This window comes from Bombina bombina, chromosome 4 (genome assembly GCF_027579735.1).
Source record: "Bombina bombina isolate aBomBom1 chromosome 4, aBomBom1.pri, whole genome shotgun sequence".
NCBI lineage: Eukaryota > Metazoa > Chordata > Amphibia > Anura > Bombinatoridae > Bombina > Bombina bombina.
In genome coordinates this window covers 367775025-367794741 of record NC_069502.1, presented here as the reverse complement: position 1 = coordinate 367794741, position 19717 = coordinate 367775025, and positions in this window count along the sequence as shown.

Here is a 19717-nt window from a genome sequence, read left to right as displayed (position 1 = left end):
ATCAACAATAAAGATTTTTTAATTGTAATTAGTAACTATACTGTGACAAAAAAATTGGATTGGTGTAAATAGTTGGCAAGACGGCAAGACGGCCTGGCACAAAAGGATGGCAGGCAGGAGGGAGATGCAATTCAAGGACACTAGGAGACTGATTACTGACAGTCTAAACAGTGATGATTGACAATTTTTGCAATACTGTTAACAGAAATATGATTGCTGACAACAATTGGCTAGGTGGGGGCCTGGCTCACAGCAGGCTGCAAGGCAGGAGGAAAGTGCTATTTAATGGCACCAGAAAACTGAGGATTCAAATCACAGTAACTATTACCAAAAATTTTAATTTTTAATATTTAGAATACTGTCACAACAAATATGATTGGTGTAAATATTTTTTAAGTAGGCCTGGCACACAGGCTTGGAAGGCTGTAGAAAAGTGAAATTCAAAAGCACGAGCAAACTGAGGATTAAGATCATCAACAATAAAGATTTTTTTAATTTTAATTAGTAACTATACTGTGACAAAAAAATTGGATTGGTGTAAATAGTTGGCAAGACGGCCTGGCACAAAAGGATGGCAGGCAGGAGGGAGATGCAATTCAAGGAAACTAGGAGACTGATTACTGACAGTCTAAACAGTGATGATTGACAATTTTTGCAATACTGTTAACAGAAATATGATTGCTGACAACAATTGGCTAGGTGGGCCTGGCTCACAGCAGGCTGCAAGGCAGGAGGAAAGTGCTATTCAATGGCACCAGCAAACTGAGGATTCCAATCACAGCAACTATTACCAAAAATTTTAATTTTTAATTATTAGAATACTGTCACAAAAAATATGATTGATGTACATATTTTTTAAGTAGGCCTGGCACACAGGCTTGGAAGGCTGTAGAAAAGTGCAATTCAAAGCATGAGCAAACTGAGGGTTAAGATCATCAACAATAAAGATTTTTTTAATTTTAATTAGTAACTATACTGTGACAAAAAATTTGGATTGGTGTAAATAGTTGGCAAGACGGCCTGGCACAAAAGGACTGATTACTGACAGTCTAAACAGTGATGATTGAAAATGTTTGAAATACTGTTAACAGAAATATGATTGCTGACAACAATTGGCTAGGTGGGCCTGGCTCACAGCAGGCTGCAAGGCAGGAGGAAAGTGCTATTCAATGGCACCAGCAAACTGACGATTCAAATCACAGCAACTATTACCAAAAATTTTAATTTTTAATTATTAGAATACTGTCACAACAAATATGATTGGTGTAAATATTTTTTAAGTAGGCCTGGCACTCAGGCTTGGAAGGCTGTAGAAAAGTGCAATTCAAAGGCACGAGCAAACTGAGGGTTAAGATCATCAACAATAAAGATTTTTTTAATTTTAATTAGTAACTATACTGTGACAAAAAATTTGGATTGGTGTAAATAGTTGGCAAGACGGCCTGGCACAAAAGTATGGCAGGCAGGAGGGAGATGCAATTCAAGGAAACTAGGAGACTGATTACTGACAGTCTAAACAGTGATGATTGACAATTTTTGAAATACTGTTAACAGAAATATGATTGCTGACAACAATTGGCTAGGTGGGCCTGGCTCACAGCAGGCTGCAAGGCAGGAGGAAAGTGCTATTCAATGGCATCAGCAAACTGACGATTCAAATCACAGCAACTATTACCAAAAATTTAAATTTTTAATTATTAGAATACTGTCACAACAAATATGATTGGTGTAAATATTTTTTAAGTAGGCCTGGCACACAGGCTTGGAAGGCTGTAGAAAAGTGCAATTCAAAGGCACGAGCAAACTGAGGGTTAAGATCATCAACAATAAAGATTTTTTTTAATTTTAATTAGTAACTATACTGTGACAAAAAATTAGGATTGGTGTAAATAGTTGGCAAGACGGCCTGGCACAAAAGGATGGCAGGCAGGAGGGAGATGCAATTCAAGGACACTAGGAGACTGATTACTGACAGTCTAAACAGTGATGATTGACAATTTTTGCAATACTGTTAACAGAAATATGATTGCTGACAACAATTGGCTAGGTGGGCCTGGCTCACAGCAGGCTGCAAGGCAGGAGGAAAGTGCTATTCAATGGCACCAGCAAACTGAGGATTCAAATCACAGCAACTATTACCAAAAATTTTAATTTTTAATTATTAGAATACTGTCACAACAAATATGATTGGTGTAAATATTTTTTAAGTAGGCCTGGCACATAAGCTTGGAAGGCTGTAGAAAAGTGCAATTCAAAGGCACGAGCAAACTGAGGGTTAAGATCAACACTAAAAATTTTTTTTATTTAAATTAATAACTATACTGTCTGACTGTGACAACAATTATGATTGGTGTAAATAGTTGGCTAGACGGCCTGGCACAAAAGGCTGGCAGTGGCAGGCAGGAGGTAAATGAAATTCAATGGCCCTAGGAGACTGAATATTTGCAGTCCAAAAAATTATGTTTTTTTTTTTTTTATTACTGTTACAAGAATTGTGATTGGTGCCACTAATTGGCTACTTGGGCCTGGCAGACAGGCTGGCAGGTATGAGTCGTGGATGGTAGGTAGGGCAGCAATTTAACACAGTATGCTGTGTAAGTGACAAAAACACAGGACTGATAGAAAATTAAGTTACATTACACTAGCAAAATATTTTAAAATTTTAGATTTTAATATTAAAATTATGTTAAGAAGTGCAATGCACATATGACTCTATGAGTGGTCGCACTGGCTGGCTGCTACGTAGAGCAGCAATTATAACAACAGTATGCTGTGTAAGTCAGATAGACAGTTAGACACAGGCCTGATAGAAAATACAATTACATTACACTAGCATAATGATTTAAAGACTTTTTTTTGGAAATTTTAAGAAAAAGGTTAAGCACATACATATGAGTCGTGGCTGATAGCCTTGGAAGGGCAGCTATTAAAAACAGTAGGCTCTGTATGTCGGATACACACACGCCTGATAGAAAATACTATTAGATTACACTAGAAAAATGATTGAAATTATTTTTTGGGCGGGGGAATTAAAAAAAGGTTAAACACATATGAGTCGTGGCTCATAGACTAGGGGGGGCAGCAAGTAAACACAGTAGGCTCTCTATGTCAGCAAAACACACAGGCCAGATAGAAAATTATATTAGATTACACTAGCAAACAAATTTAAACTTTTTTTTTTTATATATTAAAATTAAGGTGAAAGAAAAATAGATATGAGTGCTGGGTGGCTGCCTGGCACAGACCAATTAACCAAAAGACTGAAAAATAAGAGGTATATTAATGCTGAGTGAGCCTGACAGACACAGGCATGATAGTAAATGTAATTAGATTACACTAGAAAAATATTTTTTTTGTGGTTTTTTTCTAAATTAAAAATAATGTTAACACTGCTGGCTGCTGGCTGGCACAGAGCAATGAACCAGAGTATATGCTGTGTGACACTGGCCTGATAGAAAATGAAAAAAAATTACACTAGAAAAATAAATATATTTTTGGGTTAGTTAAATTTAAACTAATGTTGTTAGGGAGATATCAGTGGTGGCAGTAGTCACAGCATATGCTGTGAGCCTTAAACACACAGCTGAAAGCCAGGCAAATGCTAATAAAAAAAAAAAAGAAAAAAAAAAAAATGGTACGAAATATAGCCCTAAAAAGGGCTTTTTGGGGTGCTGTGCTTGCAGCAGAGATGAGTGGAGTCCTTCTGGACTGTAAATACACTAGCCTAGCTATGTTTTTCCTATTAATGTCAGGAGCAAAAACACAACACGTCCTCTCATTAAAAAAGCAAGGTCGTTATGAGTCTAAAATGGCGGATTCCGAGTAGCTGGGAGTGTCTGTGAGGGAGTGTCTGATGTTGATTGGCTCTAATGTTTCAGGCGGCTGTGACATAAAGGGTCAAAGTTTCCACAATGATGACACATACGGGCGGATCGAACATCGCCATGTGTTCGCCCACAAACGCGAACGCGAACAACCTATGTTCGCTGTGAACCGTTCGCGGGCGAACAGTTCGGGACATCACTATACAGGAACAGTGTATTGAATATCTTGCAATATGTAATAGAAAAAAACAACATATAAAGCAAAATTATCAAATTCCTTAAATGACAGTTTCAGGAATGGGAAAAAATGCAAAATAAACAAGCCTCTAGCAACCAGAAGCAACAAAAAAGTGAGACTTAAATAATGTGAGAAAAAAGTGGAACAAGTATGACGCCCACATTTTTGGCGCCAAGTATGACGCCCACATTATTGGCGCTAAGTACAACGCCCATATTTTTTGGCGCAAAGTATGACGCCACATCCTCTGACGCTGAAACCGACGCCCACATTTTTTGGTGCAAAAAAACGTCTGAATACACATGCGTCAAAAAAATGACGTAACTACAAACAACTTCCGGCGTCAACTACGATGCCGGAAATGACAAAATTTTGCGCCAAAAAAGTTTGCGCCAAGAATGACGCAATAAAATGAAGCATTTTCTGTCCCCGCGAGCCTAACAGCCTGCAGGGAAAAATAGTCAATTGAAAATTTTCAAGGTAAGAAAAAAATATTTATTCATATGCATTATCCAAAATAATGAAACTGACAGTCTGAATGAAGGAATACTGATTATCCTGAATCATGGCAAATATAAGTTTAAAGACATATATTTAGAACTTTACATATAAAGTGCCCAACCATAGCTTAGAGTGTCACAAAAAATAAGACTTACTTACCCCAGGACACTCATCTACATATAGTAGATAGCCAAACCAGTACTGAAACGAGAATCAGTAGAGGTAATGGTATATAAGAGTATATCGTCGATCTGAAAAGGGAGGTAGGACAAGAAATCTCTACGACCGATAACAGAGAACCTATGAAATAGATCCCCTAAAGGAAGACCATTGTATTCAAATAGGCAATACTCTCTTCACATCCCTCTGACATTCACTGCACTCTGAGAGGAAAACCGGGCTTCAGCCTGCTGCGAAGCGCATATCAACGCAGAATCTAGCACAAACTTACTTCACCACTTCACCACCTCCAAGGGAGGCAAAGTTTGTAAAACTGAATTGTGGGTGTGGTGAGGGGTGTATTTATAGGCATTTTGAGGTTTGGGAAACTTTGCCCCTCCTGGTAGGAATGTATATCCCATACGTCACTAGCTCATGGACTCTTGCTAATTACATGAAAGAAAATATTTTATTTTCTTCCAGAATCTTCTCTATTTTATTTTCCTGGTATCTTTGAAGGTCCTATGTATCAGAGATTCTTTGTTCCATATCTGTCATTTTTACTGTAATTTTCCTCAGTTCTTGCATGACACATTCTAGGCCTGTTTGAATTGTATCTATTTTCCCTGAAAGGTCAAATAGATGAGCAGTAATGGAGCTAGTATCCCCTTGCTCTATGCTTGAATTTTCCATTGATACATTGCTTGTCTGCAGTTGTAAATTTGCAGATTTTTTCTTCTCTGCATTGTTTCCCTTAGGAGGCATGTTATAGGAAGTCATATACTTTTCCATCTATTTTTTTTTATCCTGTAGTATAAGCTAGTATAACATACATGCCCTATTCCTTCTTCCACTTTTTTTTTCTTTTTTATCCTTTTCTTTTCTTTTTAGTAAGGGTGTTTTTCTTATTATCCTTTTGGGGCAAGCAGACTTTATTTATGTCTATTAGGTACCTTAGCTGTTCAGTCTATTCAAGTCATTCTAGCATATCTCAGGGGTGCAATATAGGCTGCCTTTTCAGGCCTGTATTTCTTGCAGTCTCTGAATATATATATTTCTTTCTCTGCTAGTCACCGTACTTGTTATTAGCTGAACAATGTCTTTGTTATTATGACTGTGCAATATCTATGCGATTGTTTGGGAAAAGTTAGTGCCAAGGGAGAAAACAATAATGCTGTGTAGTACAAGCAACTAACCAATATATGCAGTACCTCTTAATTCACTGTTCCTCCCCTTTTTGATTTTTGTACCTTTCAATCCATACGCTGCTCCACTGCCTTGCAGCCGTGCTGTTCCATGCTTTCTTCCAGATTAGGCTAGCTGTCGTGGGTCTACCTGTCTGCTTGCACCCTTGCCTGTAACTTTCTTTGCCAGGTCTTTTCCGTGAGCACAAGTAGCTCTACTTCCGGCCGTGGGAGCCCGTCTGACTCCTCTAGAGTGTTGGGTCGCGGCTTCTCTTCTGCGACTCAATAGTGCCGACGGCTGTATGCCGCCTAGGTCACGGCTTCTTGGGGCTAATTCTCCGCGGTTTCTGTGAGGCTCCAGCAGAGAGTCTCAACCGTGCGTGCCTGTGCCCCGCCCAACCGGAAGTCTAAGTTTCAGATACACTAGCAGGCAAGTCATCTTTAAACTACTTCGATACCAGGAGAAAATAATGGTAATGGCATATAGATCCAAACTGGACTTAACCTATACAGGACACAAGTTACTTATTTTCCAGGACTTTTCGGCAGAGGTCGCTAGACGAAGAAAGGAATTTGCCCCCCTCTGAATCTAAACTACACACCATGAGAAGACAAGCCTCACTTCTCTATCCTGCCAAGCTGATATTGACGACACACAGGGGTCTGAAATTCGTCCTCAACCCGCAGCTGCTGCAAGAGTTCCCAGACTCTGAAACCCAGAATAGAGAGAGTTGAAGAACATCATAAGCATCTAGACTCCTTCCTACTTTACTCAATCTGCCCTGCAGGCCGCAACCTGCATGGATTAAAGACACTCTTACGGACTGAGTATTTATTTTCTTATTTTACCAATATTGCCTTAATGTTACTTATACTTGTACCCCTTACACCCTTTTGACACCCCCCTACCTAACTCAAAGTATATCCTAGCCCACTACTCATTGGGGAACCTGATTTACCACTTCCCCAGCTGAACACCCTGAATCAATAAACTCATACTTCTGTCTCTTTCTACTACTAGGTTACGAGAGGAGCACCCAGATGCCGTGTATCCCCAAACCAGGAGGGATCCCCGCTTACTACCATCATGAACTGTGAGTTACTAAATTTACAGACACACACCATAACCATCACTAAACATACATACCCTCCCTACCACAATGCCACAGACGTGGGAGGCATCGCTTCTCTGGCCAAATGAAGTATTATCTTACAACATCTGATGCACCTCTACACTGACATAGCTCTACTACAAGAAACACACCTCACAGACACAGAACACAAAAAATTAAAAACCAGGTGGGTGGGACAGATCCTCTACACCCCCACAGAAGGGCACACTGGTAAAGAAGGGCCTGCCGGTTCAAATCTCATCTGTTAATATCGATCCACAAGGTAGATACATCATAGCCAATTTACAAAGAGCTGGTCAAACTTATATCATATGTAACGTATATGGACCCAATAATCTCCTACCTCAGTTTTGGCACTTGCTGCAGGCAGCCTTGATACCACACGCTGATAAGCCCATACTAATTGGAGGCGATTTTAATCTAGCCCAAGCCCTACCACTAGTTTGTAGAGTAGACACACATACTAAACAAAAAGAAATAGCCTATTGTAGGAGACATAAGTGGGAGACTGAAATAATTACTGCTTTTAAAACTTCACTAAGACTGACTTGACCTATGGCGATCGCGCCACCTGCCTAGAAGAGACTTTATCTGCGTATCCAAAACCTCTCCTGCATCAATTATTTTTTGTGTTCTTACCTATTACACGCACAGATCCTACATATAGACATCACCAACATTACAATCTCAGATAACGCCCCTATCTGGCTGCAACTATGCCCACGCCCCCATACACCACCCCAAAAAACCTGGTGATTCCCCACTTACCTATACCATAATCAAGAATTCCAGAAGCATCTGAAGATGCAATTGCTAGAATATAATAGATTAAACGCCCAACACTTGACCACTCTTGGCACCTTTTGGGGCACCTCTAAGGCAGTCATGAGAGGACAAATCACCAGCTTTACTACCCAATACAATTCTAAACGCAAAAATGTTGAAATTACAACCACAGCAGCAGTAAGCACAGACTATAATAACTACCTGACCCACCCATCCCCTCAAAATAGGGATAAATACTATGAGTTGAAAAAACTCAGGGACAATGCCCTACAACAGCAAGACCAACTCTTTCAAAACCATAGAAAAGGCTGTTTTTACATATTCAGAAATAAAACGGGGAAACTACTTGCCAATATGGTAAAATTAACCTCTCCCAAATCACTAATTCCTTCCATAAAGGTGAAAGGCGCATTTATGTGATTTTACACAGCGCTTTAATCTAAAAAAACAGTAGGTATGTGTAATAAACACATATGTTTGAAAACCCTTTTGAATACTCTTTCTAGAACTAGGCAGTCAGTTAGCAATGACTTAAATAGTTAAGGGAAAAATAGGTTTTGTTTCACCTGGAATACCGATTAATGTTTTAGGTTCCCCAAGGTGAGAGTTAATATTAGCCACTATTTTGGTCATGGCTATGTTAAGGCTTGAACACATCACAACCTCATGTGGCAATTTGTTTGGTTTAACAATCAAAGGATTCGTATAAGCAACAGTATAAAGATTAATAACTGCAAAATATGTGTAGATGTTCGTGAGGCTGGATTCATACAAAGTACATCAGACTTGCAATAATAAAGTTAAGCAGAGTAGAAAGTTTTACTATCAAACCTGATCCCAAGAAGCTGTATAACCGGAGAGCTGCAGCAGTGTGTGAGCGGTAGCAAGCTGAAAGTCACTGAGAGGCCGAGATGTGCTGCGGGCGGTAGCTGATGACGTATCGCGGATACGTTAGAGCAGAGTAAGCAGACGACTTCGGAGCGCTCCGGTAGCAGGTAAGTTCCCACAACTTGGCAAGCAAACAGGATAGAGGATGAGGTTGAATCCAAGGTCTGAGAAATAACTGGATGACCAGTGTTTTAGTAGCGGCAGGCAGCTTGAGCACTTCTAGCTACGAATGTAACTCAATTAACCAGCAAAGGTAGCTAGGAGGTAAGTGCTTAAATAGGCTTAATCAGTAAGAAGGAGGATCCTAACTCCAGCACAGGGAGTTAACCCTTACAGAGCCCCCCACTTAAAGAACCACAGCGAGGTTCAAGGTCTAGGACGATCAGGATTATGTCTATGGAATAAGGAAACCAATCTAGGAGCAGATAGATTAGACGCAGGTTCCCAAGAATCATCCTAATGATCAAAACCCTTCCAATGTACCAGGTAAAAGAGTTCTCCACGTCTGGAGCGAGAGTCCAGAATGCTGTGAACTTCATATTGGTCGTCTGGTAGGATAGCTTCGGAGGAGTCTGGCAGAGTCGTACCGGTAGGAGGGTTAGTGCAGAGTTTGACCAAAGAGACGTGGAAGGTAGGGTGGATTTTGTACGAGGAAGGGAGCTGCAAGGTAACCGTGACTGGACTGGGAACTTGATGGATGCGGAAAGGTCCAATGAATAACTTGCCCAGTTTTTTACATGGATACGGAATCCTCAAATTCTTCGTGGATAACCAGACATACTGTTCAACGATGTAACTCGGGCTAGCTCGATGGCGAAGATCATAGTATCGACGTTGAGATGCTTGAGCCTGTACAATGTTATCCCGTACAACAGAAAGGGTGGTTGCGATATTATCCACTAGATCGTTTACTAGCGGACAGGGAGTCTCCACCCTAGGCATAAGAGAGAATGAAGGATGCAAACCATAATTTAGGTAGAAAGGACTGAAACCTGTAGTAGAGCTTTGGTGATTGTTATAGGCGAATTCGGCGAGAGGTAGGTAAGTAGCCCAAGAATCCTGTTGGTGGGAGCAGTAACAGCGCAGGTACTGCTCCAGCCACTGATTTACCCTTTCCGTCTGCCCATTTGACTGAGGATGGTAAGAGGTGCTGAGTTTGCGTTCAATGTGAAGTGCTTCACAGAGACCCTTCCAGAACTTGGATGTGAATTGGGAACCCCGATCACTTATAAAAGCTTTAGGTATGCCATGCAGACGAATGACATTCTGGATGATTAAGTCACAAGTCTGTTTCGAAGTGGGTATTGACGCGATGGGGACGAAATGTGCCATCTTTGAGAGAACATCCACAACAACAAGAATAACAGAGTAGCCATTCGACTTTGGAAGGTCCACAATGAAATCCATCGAAACCACTTCCCAAGATGTTTGGGGTATAGGTAAAGATTGGAGTAGTCCCATTGGAAGTTGTTTAGAATGTTTAGAGGTGGCACAAATAGTACATTGCTTTAAGAAAACCTTTAAGTCAGAGAGCATGGTAGGCCACCAATAAGATCTCTTGAGCAATTCAGTAGATTTCGCTTTACCCATGTGTCCAGCTAGAGGAGAGTCATGCACAGACCTGAGAATGTCTGAACGAAGGTTAGGTGGAACATACAGTTTTCCTTCCCTATATAGTAAGCCATCCGGACCACTGGTGATACCAGGTAGGGGAAGTTATGCATCATTTTTTAAGCCATCACTGAATGCTTGTGCCGATTCAGTGAGTAAACCAAGGATGCAGTGTTTAGGAATAATTGTAGAAGGTAGATTCTCTGATAATATCTTTTGTCCTTGCCTAGAAAGTGCATCAGCCTTACCATTTTTCGTACCAGGTCTATAGGTGATGACATACTGGAATCGGGAGAAATATAGACTCCATCGGAGTTGTCTGGAGGATAGAGTACGGTTGGTTTGTAAATACTGTAGATTTTTATGATCGGTGTATATGACTGTGGGATGAGTAGATCCTTCTAATAAATGCCTCCACTGGTCGAAAGAAGACTTGATTGCAAGTAATTCTTTTTCTCGACTGGATAGTTTAATTCAGCCGGTTGCATTAATCTAGAATAATAGGCCACTGGATGGAGAGGTTCCTTGAATGACTTCCTCTGTGAAAGAACAGCTGCGATAGCAAAGTCTGAAGCATCAACCTCCAGAATGAATTGTTTATCCATATCTGGGTATTGTAGGATGGGAGCACTGGTAAATTTTGATTTAAGTAGATCAAACACAGATTGTGTCTGTGTGGTCCAGTTAAATGGACAATCTAACTTGGTGAGTTCAGTTAAGGGTTTAGTTATAGCTGCAAATCCTGGTATGAACTTTCGGTAAAAGTTAGAAAACCCTAAAAAGCGTTGTACATCCTTTTTAGTGCGAGGAATGGGTCAGTCAAGGATTGCTTGAATTTTGTCATTTTGCATCTTAATGCCTGATGGAGATATCTGATATCCTAAAAAGGATATTTCATTAGACTCGAATGTACACTTTTCGAGTTTGGCGTACAAATTGTTATCTCTTAACCTAGATAATACCTCCTTTACATGTAGTCTATGTTGCTCAAGATTTTGGGAGAAGATCAATATGTCGTCAAGATAAACAACAATATAAACGTCCAGCACATCCCTGAATAGGTCATTGATAAGGCACTGAAATGTAGCTGGAGCATTACAGAGACGAAATGGCATCACTGTATACTCGAATAACCCATAACGGGTCCTGAATGCAGTGAGCCATTTGTCTCCAGCCCTCATTCGTATCAGATTGTAGGCACCACGGAGATCTAACTTAGTGAAAACCGTGGCACCTCTTAATCTTTCTATTAACTCTGGAATGAGTGGCAGAGGGTATTTATTTTTCCGAGTACGTTTATTCAGCTCTCTGTAGTCAATGATGGGTCGTAAGGAACCATCCTTGTTAGTTACGAAAAATATACCTGCCCCTGCAGGGGAGGTACTGGGTCTTATGAAACCCTTTTTCAGGTTTTCATCGATGTAATTTTTTAAGTGCTCCAATTCAGGTTTGGAGAGAGGGTATATATGCCCAAAAGGGATGGTAACCCCTGGGAGTAAATCGATTGGGCAGTCATATGCCCTATGGGGTGGTAAAGTTTCTGCGTCTTTTTTATTAAAGACATCAGAGAATTCAGAGTACTGAGGGGGCAGAATGGAATCTGATGTATGCATAATACTAAAATCGATATTCTCCTTAGAGGCAATTTGACTGTCAGTCTGCCCAGTTTATATAGGGTTTATGTGTGCATAACCAGTCAATACCAAGTATTATATTGAACATGGGTGAAGAGATCACATCAAAAGAGAGTGCATCTGATACCTGTGGATTAAAGAATACCTGTAGGGGAATGGTTTGGTGAACAACTGGACCGGATGAGAGTAGAGTGCCATCAATAACCTTAACAGAGACGGGAGTATGCTTATTCACAACTGGAATTTTATTTTTTGTGACAAAATCAAGGTCAACAAAATTTCTACATGCACCAGTATCCACAATTGCTTCAGTGGTGATCTTGTGTCGATCCCACTGCAAAATAAGAGGGATAGTTATATAAGTTGTGTTACATGATTTTGTTAGAAGACTAACTGATGAATGCTGTGTCTTACCCTTCTTGTTCTTCAATAGAACAGGACAGTCCTTGACTTCATGGGTAGAACAGGCACAGTACATACATAGATTTAACCGTTTCCTTCTGGACTTTTCTTGAGAGGTCAAAGGCCCTTTGAGGATTCCTATGTCCATAGGTTGAGGTACGTCTCTTGTTTGATAAGAGGTAGTTGGAAGGAAGCTTTTGGAATAAGTAGCCCGTTCAGAACGCCTTTCCCTGAGACGCCTGTCTATACTGATGGTCAAAGCAAAGAAATCTTCTAATGAAGCAGGGATTCCTATGCGTGAAAGTTCGTCCTTGATCTCTTCTGAGAGACCTAATCTGAACTGGGTCTTAAGGGAGACCTCATTCCATTCTGAGTCTCTGGCAAATATTTTGAATTGTGTAATATAGGTTTCTACTTGATTCTTTTTCTGCTTAAGTGACCGCAAGGCATTTTCAGCGGAAACCTGCCTATAAGGATCATCGTACAAAGCAGACATTTGTGTGAAGAAGGCTGTTAGGGAACCCAAAATGGAGTCTTCAAACTCATAGAAAGTATCCGCCCAAGCCCTAGGCTCCCCCCGGAGGTAGGAAATCACAGTAAGAACCCTAGACCTTTCAGAGGGATAGGTTCTGGGCTTCATCTCAAACATTAACATGCAGGAGTTTTTAAATTCTCTAAATTGAGAGCGATCTCCTGAGAATTTTTCTGGGGGTGAGACTAAAGGCTCAGGGTGAATATCTGTGGTTGCAGGTTTAGGAGCAAGTACTTCCCTTAAACAGGCTTTTAATGCCTGATTTTCCACCTGCAATTCGTGAAAGGAATTGGATAAAGTGTCCATCCAATCAGTCAGTGTTTGTATGCTATTGCATATTGTTTCCTGATCCATAATCCTAATTAAATGTGGGAAATCTAAAGGAACAAAAATAAAGTTTACAACTCTAGTTCCTATTATCTTTTGGCTGGTTAATTCTGTAATAAACACATATGTTTGAAAACCCTTTTGAATACTCTTTCTAGAACTAGGCAGTCAGTTAGCAATGACTTAAATAGTTAAGGGAAAAATAGGTTTTGTTTCACCTGGAATACCGATTAATGTTTTAGGTTCCCCAAGGTGAGAGTTAATATTAGCCACTATTTTGGTCATGGCTATGTTAAGGCTTGAACACATCACAACCTCATGTGGCAATTTGTTTGGTTTAACAATCAAAGGATTCGTATAAGCAACAGTATAAAGATTAATAACTGCAAAATATGTGTAGATGTTTGTGAGGCTGGATTCATACAAAGTACATCAGAATTGCAATAATAAAGTTAAGCAGAGTAGAAAGTTTTACTATCAAACCTGATCCCAAGAAGCTGTATAACCGGAGAGCTGCAGCAGTGTGTGAGCGGTAGCAAGCTGAAAGTCACTGAGAGGCCGAGATGTGCTGCGGGCGGTAGCTGATGACGTATCGCGGATACGTTAGAGCAGAGTAAGCAGACGACTTCGGAGCGCTCCGGTAGCAGGTAAGTTCCCACAACTTGGCAAGCAAACAGGATAGAGGATGAGGTTGAATCCAAGGTCTGAGAAATAACTGGATGGCCAGTGTTTTAGTAGCGGCAGGCAGCTTGAGCACTTCTAGCTTCGAATGTAACTCAATTAACCAGCAAAGGTAACTAGGAGGTAAGTGCTTAAATAGGCTTAATCAGTAAGAAGGAGGATCCTAACTCCAGCACAGGGAGTTAACCCTTACAGTATGTCATGCCGCGCCGCTCTGGCTGTTGCCAGGGACGTGGCGGTTATTGCTCTGGCTGTTGCCAGGGATGCGGCAGTTCCTGGGAATGTGCAGCAATGACGTCATCGCCGCATGTCTCTCCCCTTCTGAAGCCGGTCCGGATCTCCTGTGGCACGAATCCTGCGCCTATGTAAGTCTGTCACTTACTATCTTCACTGCCCAAGTATAGGTGTTGCTTAGTGTGCTCCTGGGTGTTGTATTGCTTTATGCTGGACTGTTATATTGTTGCTGAACTCTACTTGTCTGACCACTCTGCCTGCTTAACCCCTGAACTGCTGGATTGCTATACTGTTGCTGAACTCTGCTTGTCTGACCACTCTGCCTGCTTAACCCCTGAACTGCTGGATTGCTATACTGTTGCTGAACATTGCCTGTCTGACCACTCTGTCTGCTTAACCCCTGAATTGTTGGATTGCTTACGTCATTTTACAAACTCTCTCTGCTCTGGGATATTTGCTATCATTCCACTTGACTGGCCAAGTTTGGTCTGATAGAGGAAAATCCCACGAGCATTACAAGCACTAACTGATGGAGATACATTCTTGGCCCAAATAGAAACCCCTACCCTCCCAACCGTACAGCTAGAATTCCTGAACGCCCCAATCAAACCATCAAAAGTACTAAAAGCGGTAAAATTGGGCAAAGCCACAGGCCCCGATAAAATTCCAATAGAGTATTACAAATTACTGCAAAATGTACTTAGCCCACTTTTAGCCCAAACATTCACGTCCTACCTAAAAGGCACAGCTGCACCCCACGACCGACTTCGCTGATGCCCATATGTGCTTAACCCTGATAGAGATTCAACCATACCGGCCTCTTACAGACCCATATCGTTATTGAATAATGATTACAAACTCTTCACTGCCATTTTGGCAAACAGATTAGCTGAAGTGATAGGGACGGACATTCATAAAAACCAAACTGGGTTCATGCGACATCGCTCATCGGTCACAAATATTTGCAAAACCCTAGCTGTTATCGCCCACTACTGGCAGGCAAGAAATGAAAGCAAACCTAACTCACTACCAGAAGCATGCCTTTTCACCATTGATGCAGCAAAGGCGTTCGATAGGGTGGAGTGGAATCACCTACTAACCTCCGTGGGTAAATTTGGCATCCCTGGGGACTTCCATAATCTTATCCAAGCACTCTACCTAAAGCCACGTACTTCAATCTTAGTTAATGAAGAAATATCCCAGTCTTTCTTTCTAGAAAGAGGCACTAGACAGGGCTGCCCTCTAGCACCTCTCCTGTTCAACCTAGCTATAGAGCTCCTAGCCATATACATTCGAAGCACACTGGAAGGAATAAATATAGGAACTCACTCAATGCACTTACCCTTGTATGCCGATGACCTGCTGGTGTATATATCAAAACCAAACAACACTATTTTTAAACTTATATCCATATTTCAGAAATTCGGAGATATCTTGGGGTACAAAGTAAATCTGGATAAATCAGAATTGACCTACCTTAACAAGTCCACAACTTCCTCACTAACAAAAACAATGCTTAAAACCACTGATGGCTCCTTTACTTACTTAGATATCCAACTACACATCAATCCCAACTTATAAACTGAATATTCCCCCTGTAATTACACAGATACACTCCCTACTAGATGGGTGGGCTAGATTACCGGTGACCCTCTCTGGCCGAGTTAGTCTAATAAAAATGATAGCCATGCCCAAATTATTGTATCCACTACAACTATTAACCCTAGAACTAACACAGACTGACTTGACTAGCATCACCAGCGCCTTTAACAAATTTGTGTGTAACTCCAAGGAGCAAAGAATAAGTCGACATAAATTGGCTTTGCCAATAGACAAAGGGGGCTTGAAACAAATATGGAATGGTACAACTGGGCTACACTGTCAAAGCTGGTCTTTGAGTGTCTGGTGCGAACATCTGTCCCATCTGGCACGAACATCTGACAAACAACTGAAGAAGTCCATAGTACACCGCTTCACCTAGCCTTTCTACCCCATGACACCCTCCACCTCAAATTAAAGATAACATACTATTCAAAGACCCGCTACGAGCATGGGCGAAACTATGCAGGTGGTGGGGACTTTCTCACACAATCATCAAACACCTACCACTACGAGGCAATCCTACCTTCTTACTGGATATGTTCGCCCTGTGGGAGGAACGAGGATTAAGCTCAGTAACACAATTAATAGACCCAAACACCAACAAACCACTCACTATTACGGACCTACAGGAACAATTTGACCTCCCCAGACATAGCACCTTTGCATACCTTCAATCCACACATTCTGCCCGTAAACTACTGACTGACGGACTCAATTGCACAACCAACACAACAATTGACAGTATTTGTTCTCTAACTAAACAAGGGACACACTCCATCTCATATATCTACAATCTAATCACAGCTTCAAGGGCAGCTGTGGTGATGCAACAGTTAAGTGATAAATGGGAACTCAATGCAAACCTAAACATTCATGTGGAAACACTAACTGCTAGCTTTAATGGCTATGGATTACAGAGAAATGCACCTCAAATTTCTACACCAAAGTTACATTACCCCCAAGCTACATGCTTAATGGGTCTCTTATGCAGCCGATGTATGCTTTTAATGCTCTTTACCCGGTGCAGACATCACGCACCTGTTTTGGAAATGTCCTAAGATAGCTCAATTCTGGAGAAAGATAAAACGTCTGTGGAAACCACATTACACTGTCGATTTACAATACCTTTTTTCTCAGAGGCCATACACAACCCACCCCAAAGGATCGCTTCCTTAACACCTCTATACTTTTAACCAGGAAATTGATCCTCAGAAAATGGATATCCCACAAACCACCACACTTGACATAATTCCTCAGCCTAATACATACCCAACTGCTCATAGAGCAAGCTGATGTCAAGGGCGAGCTTGTCAGGGTTTTTTTCCCTGTTTTGTTTGCCATGTGCTGCTGGCAGCCATTTTACTCACCTCTCTTGCTGACTATGGTGCATTCTGGGGGATGCTGCTCATTTCCTGCACTTTCTTTTATGGTCAGACTGTTGTGCATCATCTGTGTGAGACAGGATGTAGTCTCAGAATTGTGATGTCATCACTTATTATTTAAAGGGCCTCTGTTCAGTATGCTTTGCCTTTGCGTTGTCTCAGACCTGTTTGTGAGAGTTCCTGTGTTTTACCTGGCTGTCTGACGTCCTTCCTGGTTCCTGATCCCTGGCTTGTTCCTGACTCTGCTGTTTTCCTTGTTCCTGATTCCGGCTCATCTGACTATTTGCTTTGGCTCCTGACTCGGTTCGTCTGACTACCAGCTTTGGTTTTGACTCATGACTTGTTATTTGACTTGTGGACTTTTTATTATTTTTTTGTTATTAATAAAGGTGTGATTATCTTTGCACTTCTCGTCTCAGTCTGATTCCTGGCACCCTGACATTACGCAAAGGCCATGAATCCTGATGGTGCTAATAATCCACCTTTACCTGCCATCATTTCCAGGATGGAGGAACAGGATCACCGCTTGGATCAATTTGCACTAGCCCTGCAAACCCTGCTGACTCGCACTGCACATTTGGACCAAAGTGTCCCACAAGTTATGGCTGCTCCTGTTTCCGCTGCTACACCTAGTCCTACCAGGAGCATGTCCGGTTCTGCACCTCTACCTCAGCGATATGGAGGCGATCCTATTCAGTGCAGAGGGTTTTTGAACCAGGTGGCCATTTACTTTGAGATGTTGCCTCAGGCGTTTCCCTCTGACAGAGCTAAGGTGGGATTTCTCATCTTGTTACTCTCTGACACAGCTCTTGCCTGGGCTAATCCCTTGTGGGAGACTAATAAACCTGTGATTTCAAATTACCCTGAATTTGTGGCCTCCTTTCAAAGGGTATTTGATGTTCCGGCCCGCTCCTCCTCTGCTGCTAAACGACTCATGCCCATTCAGCAAGGTACAAGATCTGTTGCTCAGTATGCTATTGAGTTCCGTACGCTTGCTGCAGAGGTTGGTTGGAATAATGAAGTCCTTGTTGCCGCCTTCTTTCATGGGCTCTCTGATGCGATTAAAGATGAAGCTGCCAGAGATTTACCAGAGGATCTCGAGGCATTGGTGTCTTTTTTGATCCTAATTGACATCAGACTCAGAGAGAGGCCCTCTTTCAAGGAGCGCTTGCGGAAGCCTCCTTTTACGTCATCTCCTACGTGTTTGTTCCCACCCATGCCTCCCTCTCCTCCCATGCCTCCTGGTCCCGAGTCACCAAGTACTGCTGAGCCGATACAGTTGGGATTCACGTATCTCTCTGTGGTGGAGAGGGCCTTTAGGAGGAGGGAGGGGCTCTACCTCTATTATGGGTTACAGGGCCACCTTTTGAAGTCTTGCCCTACACGGCCAGGAAACGCTCACACCTAAGGTCCTGTCGGGGGCAGACCTTGGGTGGTTTATCCTTGTCCCCGGAACCACTTAAGGAGAAACCCTTGGTCACGGTTGTCCTTTCCTGGGTGGACTCCTCCATAGTCACCCAGGCTCTTGTTGACTCCGGTGCTGTGGGATATTTCATTGACAGTGCTTTTGTATCAAAGCACTCCATTCCTGTTGTCCCACTTTCTATTGAGGCCATTGATGGCAGGCCCCTTCAGCCCGCACTCGTTACTCATGAAACTGCTCTGTTGTCCATGGCTGTTGGGGCTCTCCATTTTGAAACCCTCCAGTTCCAGGTGATAAACTCTCCACATTTTCCGGTTGTTCTGGGTTATCCCTGGCTCCAAAAGCACAATCCCAGTCTCTACTGGCACAGGTCCGAAATTTTGGTATCTCAATTGCCAGAGGAGTACCGAGAGTTCCTAGACATTTTTGACAAGGTGTGTGCCGGTATGTTGCCTCCTTACCGGTCTTACGATTGTGCCATAGACCTGCAACCCGAAGCCATTCCTCCTCGGGGCCGGGTTTACCCTCTGTCTGTTGCAGAGAATTGTGCTATGGAGGAGTATGTTGCCAATGCTCTGTCGCGGGGGATCATCCACAAATCCTGCCCTCCTGCAGGGGCTGGCTTCTTCTTTGTGAATAAAATCGTCTTACCATTAAGAATGCTTACCCTATTCTGCTGGTTACGGAACTCTTTGACCGCCTCAAGGGAGATAAGGTCTTTACTAAACTTGATTTGAGAGGAGCGTACAATCTCGTTAGGATCAAGGAGGGCCACGAATTGAAAACAGCGTTTAACACCAGGAGCGGGCATTATGAGTATCTTTTAATGCCCTTTGGCCTATGTAATGCTCCTGCTGTTTTCCAGGAATTTATTAATCATGTCCTATGAGATATGTTGCAACTGTGTGTTGTGGTGTACTTAGACGACATCCTCATACACTCACCCACACTTGAGGCTCATCGTTCTGATGTTACACGGGTTCTTCAGAGACTACGTGAGAACGGCCTGTTTTGTAAACTCGAGAAATGTGAGTTCCATCAGACTCAAGTAACCTTCCTAGGTTATGTTATCTCTGTTGCAGGGTTCTCCATGGATCCTGACAAGTTATCTGCACTTCTGCAGTGGCCTCGCCCAGTTGGTCTTCGGTCTATTCAACTTTTTTTGGGGTTCACCAA